The sequence below is a fragment of the Diadema antillarum genome, unplaced genomic scaffold, assembly GCF_040938485.1.
Source record: "Diadema antillarum isolate AM-2024a unplaced genomic scaffold, OU_Dant_1.0 seq00000160_RagTag, whole genome shotgun sequence".
Classification (NCBI taxonomy): Eukaryota; Metazoa; Echinodermata; class Echinoidea; order Diadematoida; family Diadematidae; genus Diadema; species Diadema antillarum.
Genome location: NW_027271231.1, coordinates 1,246,065 through 1,253,386, shown reverse-complemented (window position 1 = coordinate 1,253,386; position 7,322 = coordinate 1,246,065).

Here is a 7,322-nt window from a genome sequence, read left to right as displayed (position 1 = left end):
GCCATATATTATATTCGTCTTCACATTCATAAACAATAGCTCGAAATAGATATTGAATCATAGATTGAATTAGAATAGTAATTACCAAATGCGAAATAACCAGACATACCACGGGGCTGAAGGTGTTTTGTCAAGAAAAATTGAACAAAAATAACAAAATATCTATCAAATTCACTGCGAAAGCACATAAAATACACAGTTTCTTCAATTGTTCAAAACAATCATCTTTAGTTTCCTTTTCTGCAGAATTTTTGAGACATCCATCATTCGCCGTTTTTAACGAACCCCCGGAAGATGTAAATTCAGCTTTATGGCCATTATATTTTTTCCAGTGAGCTAGAAGGGATATGTGTATATTTGTGCGTGTGTGTTTGAGTGTGTGTGTAAACGACCATCAGTTTTCTCTGATAAGACCAGCGTTTCCATTTTCTCCAGTGCGTCATGTCAAATTAATAGCGTGTGAACCTAATTGATTTCGTTGTCAATCGATATTAGATACTGTATACGCCACACTCAAGTTTTAGTGCCATGAACTTCGGGTACCCTACACACAATATGCTCGGGACTATCTGCAATTGGGCGTCCTTCGCCGTCTTACCTGATGAGACTACCCAAACTAGATGACGGAAATTTGGCGAATGCATTTCCCCAACGAGAAAACTGATTGAAACTGAACTTGCCAAATCCAGGTTTTTAGAGAGAGAAAAAAAATCAAAATAACAACATGCAAATGTCAAGATTTTGACTTGCATACGAAATGATACCATGATATTAAACCACAATTTTCAAATGGCCATACAAGGAACGGTTTCTGCTTATCCGTCCACAAAATTCTGTTTGAATATAAAACATCGGCACCGGCTTTATACGTTTTAGACCGATGAACGTTCCTAGACTTTCCTGAGAAATCATTACTGTACGCTGGCAGGATAAATAATTCAATTTTCGATTCAAATGTAATAAGATGAAACTTGGTTCGAATTCATCCCTCGAATTACAGGCCTTCCCGAAACGTTTTTCGAGTTTCTCTCAATGAAAGTCGCCACGTTGCATCTGTTATGTGACAGAGATTGTCATAAAGGATTCGTGATAAGATAAACTGGAGAGGTAATCAATCGAAAAGCAGGAACTCTTGGCTAATGAATTAATGTATGAATGAGTGAGTAAATAAATGAATGAATGAAAGAAAGAATGAATGAATGAAAGAATGAATGAATGAATGAATGAATCGATGAACGAATGAATGAATGATTAAACTGATAAATAAATGAATAAATGAATTGATTGATTCAATCAATCAATGATATTCAATCAATCAATCAATCAATCAGTAAATAAATAAATAAATAAATAAATAAATAAATCAAAACATCATCCATTATCAGGAAGCAAGTTATGAATTTAATTCGCTATTTCACACCCTTCATCATTCATCTGTTTCAGTATCCGTATTTTTCTCTTTTTCCGTCAAAACCTGTATGCATGTATCCTCTTACCAATATTTCTCATGCTCCTTCAGTCCTCCATCTTTCCCTGTCACTCTGCGTATAATAAGCTTTCTATGTATAATCATTATGATAATATGCATCGTGGCAGTAATCCTTCTCTAAAGCCCTGTTTTAACAGATCTTACCACGGCAACGTCGCGACAACGTCCGGAGAACAAATTCCTCGTCTCGGACAATAAAACAACAAGAGATTACAAAAGCAAAGAGCAGAATATACCGCGACAACGTCCGAACAACATTTTGCGGGGATGGTTTTAACTATATAGCAGGGTAAAAAAAAATACCCGGACGCTGCCCGGACGCTACCCGGACGCTGTCGCGGTAACTCTACTTAATTTTCTCTCTTCTGTCTCTCCTTCTCTTTCCGATATCGATGAAGAACGACATGAGACGGATGTATCGAGAGGGGGTCATCAGGCGACGCGAGGATGACGAGTTCCATCGTCGGCTGGCCTCGAGGAGGGAGCAAGACGAAGTCGAGTTCAAGATGATGTTCCTAGCCATCGAGGACGGTCGCGAGAAGGAGCTGGAAAGGATGAAAGCTCAGGAAATCCTGAGAAGACGTCTCGACAAAAGTATGTAACATCATTAATTCATATAAACGACTTTTACCGCCCCTGCTACTACTGTGATGATGATAATAATGCTATTGATAATGATGCCAATAAAAAGATAAGAGTTACAACAATTGATAATGAAGACGACATTGAAAGTAACGGTGTCCACATCGATTAGAATAATGACAGCAGGAATAATGATGACGATTCTGTTCTTTTTACAAACAAATTGAATGTCCGTAGATAAATGACAACAACTATGAGTAATCGATGTTGATAACAATAGCAATGTCATGTTGGTAACATGATTGATAATCATGTGTATGATAAAAGTGGCGACGGTTTAACAACCATCATGATTTCAATATTAGTGAGTATCTTACTTGCAGTTATATTATTCTTTAAAAGCCATTCAGACTTGATCATGACTCGTGAAACATCCTGTTCATTTTCATATGCACACGAGTCATATATTTGACAAGAATATTTTACCGAAGGCATAATTATAGTGACGATAAAAGATAGATGTAAATGAAAGATAAAGATGAAAGGTTAAAAAGTAGATGTGCCTGTGGAGCATGTTCATTATCGAAGCAACCCGAAGACATAGTCATTTGAAGTAATTTTCCGAATATTTTCTAGGTCGACGAATAGAGTCCAAAGACAGACGATACAGTTACTCCGATAACTTTCTCAAGGTGCTGTATGCCTCGAGAGACCTGATGAACAACGACCCATCTCTCCCTAGCGGAGATCAACGTCAAGAACCCATCATGATCAAGGGAACAAGCGGCGTCGGAGGCAGCCGTCCGTCCGGTGCTGATGGCGAAGCCCTTGAGGATGTCAGCGTTCGGCCTGATCACGATGGCAACAACGGCCCTGGTGTCACATCGGAAAATGATGAGCGAAGCCACGACGCTAGAGGCGTGGCTCCTTCAAAAGTCGAATCTTTCGAGCTTTCCGCAAATGTCAGCGTTGCGAAATCAGACTCGAAAGCATTCAACGGAGCCACAGGGGCTCCTGACGTAGATGATGAGCCCAGTGCCAGTCGACCCGGAGGCGAACGAGATCCTGCAAAAAGGACGTCCAACATGCACGGCGCATCATGCATTGATGATAGCGGGACTTTGACGTCGAATACCAACAAACAAAACATACAGCAATGTGACGCGAGCAGTAGTAAGAAGCTGTTTCGAGAAGGGGAATTGTCTGCAGACGTGCTTGATCATAGTGATTCGAAACCGCCAATGACACTGGACAAGCTATCCGCCACGTACGTGGACACGTCGAGTAGAAAGTCAAGAGCTGCGAGAACGTCGGCAAAGGTCGGGAGGAAACAAAATCCCATCTCCGGCTCTACCAGTGACAAATGGGAACCTTCAGCACGAATCCCAGAACTCGATGTGACTCCCATCAAGAATGTCACAAAGTGAGTTGAGTATAGGTGAATGCATTCTGCAATGGCTTTAGTCTTAAAGATGCTTCTAAATGAAAAATGAAATCATCCAAAAATATCGGTCATACATTTGCCGTTGAACCAGATGACCAGAGATTATCCTTCCGTATCTTCTTGAGATAACTGCAACATCAACAATCTCTCCATTGCTCGAGAATGTGATCGTATGAACGCTACCCAAATTGTAAATTCTGAACCACGTTTAAGTCGATTTCAGTAAATTATATAAAGTTGCTCAGAGTAAAAATTAGAAGTATCATCTCACTTGGAGTAGCAAAGTGCGCCACCGCACAAGCAAATCAAAAGAGACAACAAAGTCATCACGTGTTAACTTTCCAGTATCATTTGTAACACACACACACACACGCACACACGCACACCCACATACACACTACAAAAATATTCATTTGTTTTTTATGGTCAATGTTTTAAAGGAATGTAATAGTATTGGTTGTAAAGCCTTGCAGCTTTTTTACTTTTTGCAAGATAATTACAAACCGAATTATGATATACTAAAAAGCATACAATTCTAAGAGGAATGCAAAATTTATTTGATGAAAATCGGTTCTGAAAATTGGATGTAAAAAAAAAAAACCAAAGTAAAACAGAGCGATCCTAATAATTGAAGGTAGGTCCCACCTTTGATTAGGTTTGCTTTGTTTTGGACATCTCAGTCTTATCAAAACCAATTTTCATCATGTAAACTTTGAAATTCCTCTCAGAATTGGATGCTCATTCATATTTCATAAGAGGTCTCTCATTATCTAACAAAAAAATGGAAATTTGGAGCCGACCATCTCAACAAAAACTGTACCACCCCTTTAAGAAACTACAAGCCTTTTTACACTATGAGTCATTGTTTCTATGTTATTACAAGACTGCAGTCAATTGACGCTCAGGAAACAAAGTCATGCTCAAGTATCTCAATGTCAAAAGATAAGATTTTGTGACGATTTACCCAATGGGTCAATGGGAGGCCTGCGTCACGGGGTACCGATATCCCCTCCTCCAATGCGGTTGCTCCCGGTATCAATATTTCTTGTTAATACAGAAGTGAACTTTGAAATTCCATAATTTTCTTGTTTCAGAACCTCTTCAGTTCTGTTGCTTTGGTTTTAATGTAGGCTACTGATAAAGCCGTCTTGAACGTCATTTAACCCATGACCAGCAACGCGAGGCATGACATCAATATGAAGCCCGCCACCTCTCGTCTAGATTACGTTATCTGTCGCACCAATCAAAATTATCTTTGATCTTCCCCTGCACACTATACTGTGTACTATACCCTGGTCCGTAATCTGTCACGCGATAGGCAAAGTCTGGTGGTTTTAGTATTAACTTCATCCTTGAACTGAGTTTCATGACCTACATCTTAATTATTGTACCCCACCCCCTTTACGCGCAAGCATAATACAGTGTATCGCAAGTGCTTCCTTGGTAGACAAGTGAAATCTAATAGGTGTTAACACAAACACGAACCTATCCTTACCTTGAGCATGGACAGAACGTCGTGTACCAGGGAGGAATGCTGAGTATTTCACCATCTTCAAAAGAACGCATCGGATCGTGATTCAATGTTGTAGTAATCTCTTGAGTATAGGTTCCATACATTCCCTACTAAATGTTGAAAAGGATTGCATAACCTGATGACTGACACTTTTCCCCAGTGTACCGAAGTAAAAATATTGTGTATATTTTTTGTCTTTGCAAACTTCAACAAATCAGAACAGCATGAACAAAAATATGAAAAAACAATTTTTTGGTAAATGCAGTTTTTTTATTGATCCATAAATCAAACAATCATAAACATCGTGACATTATTCAATGTCCACATGACTGAAATAATCAACCAATCCAGACTAAATCACATACAGTGTATATATGTTTTTGCTGCTGTTTAATAAGACTGAGAGAAGAGTAATTTTTACAGTCTTAATTCAATCTTTTATCGTTGAGCAGGTATAGGCGGGAAGGAACCGGAGCTCTCGTGGGCATGACTAAAGCGGTGAAGCCATCCGACGAGCAGTTCCCGATGCCGTCAATGAGGGCGGTGTACATGCAGCGGAAAGCACTGCAGCGGCTTGTGGAGCAGAGTGGGTTTCTCAACGCGAAGGTTGACGAGTTCATTACTGGTATGATGACGTCATTTCATTTCTTTCCTCGTCTTCTCGAATATTGAACTCAAAACTAGAAACTGTTTATTATATATATATATATATATATATATATATATATATATATATATTTGAATATATTATATATATAAATACATTATATATATATATATATATATATATATATATATATATATATATATATATATATATATATATATAGTTGAGACAATGTAGATAACAGAAGATGTCGCATGAAACCAGCAGAGTTGTGAAACTTTCGACCGTGGTCTTCCTCAGCTTTAATGTCTGTTTGTGAAACGAAATATATGTTTTTGAGCATAACAAATCTGAAGTCATAAACACAATATATCAAATATAAGTTGAGCATGAGTTGATAGTTACTTGACATACTTGGCAATATTTTTTGGCACTTGGCAACACATTCAACAATGTATACCTGTAAATGAGTGTATAGTGAATATCAGCATCATCACACTATATATATATATATATATATATATATATATATATATATATATATATATATATAAGCCGAAGTAGTAGAAGTAGCAGTGCATGTAGTGGTAGTAGTAGAAATATATAGCTCCATGGTATAATTACCAAATAATAGTAACAGTGACAATTATGTTGAAAGTGACAGCAATAATGATATACATGTAATAACAATAATTACCAGAATACTATGATTTTTCCGTCCATCTATCCTTATACTTAAGTTTGTATGAAAGAATAAACTCACGTAACAGTTTGAAGTAATCACATCTTCGATAATCTTGAGTGACCGCGGCAGTTTTTCAAAGAGGTCATTACTTTCTCGTTGGGGATAACGTTCCCTGACAACCAGAATGCTACAAACTTGTCCACTGTGAGCTTACTTATCCCACCATGCATGCACTTTCATCAACTTGTGGTCATGCTTGGACCTTAACGTGAGAGTCGTTTGAGAGAGGAAAGCTTTGCCTTTTGAAATTTATAAGGACAAATAATGCAAAATTTGAAGTCAAAATCACCTTTGACATATTAAGTTTAACACTGATTTCATATGTATTTTCTATCATAACTGATGCTACCACAGAAATTGCAGGTTTCTAAATAATGTTGTAATTCCTCAATTTCTGGAAAATGCGAAGTTAATATTTTGTAAATGAACCGACAGCCATCAACTGACGCTTTGATTTCCAGAACTGAAACCAAACATGCTTGAAATATAAAGTGTTAATTCCCTGAGAACAGTTCTTTAAAAGACATAGAATACATCATTTTTATGTACAAATATAATGTAACTGCAATCACGGACACTCAAAATTTATATTCCGTCCTCTGCTGCCCTCTATCGCTGAAAGCTAGATAACTACGTAAATCGAGTCGATCACAATACAAGAACATCGAAATTGCTGATATTCTGCTCATTTTTCTATGCTTTTTCCCAATCTCAATAGTCCCGAAATATTTTCGCTGTAAGAAAACGACAGAGTGAGAGAGGAGAGAGGAATGTCCCAACGATTGCTGAAATATTCCTTTAAATCTAGCTGATTTTTTTTTTCCCCCGGACCTTTTCCAAGGTCTGTGCATACTGGATATATAAAGTCACGACTAAGGGACGCTCGAATGATGAAGGAGGTCCTGTGAAGTGCGTGCAAATGTCACAGACTGCACGTCGCCC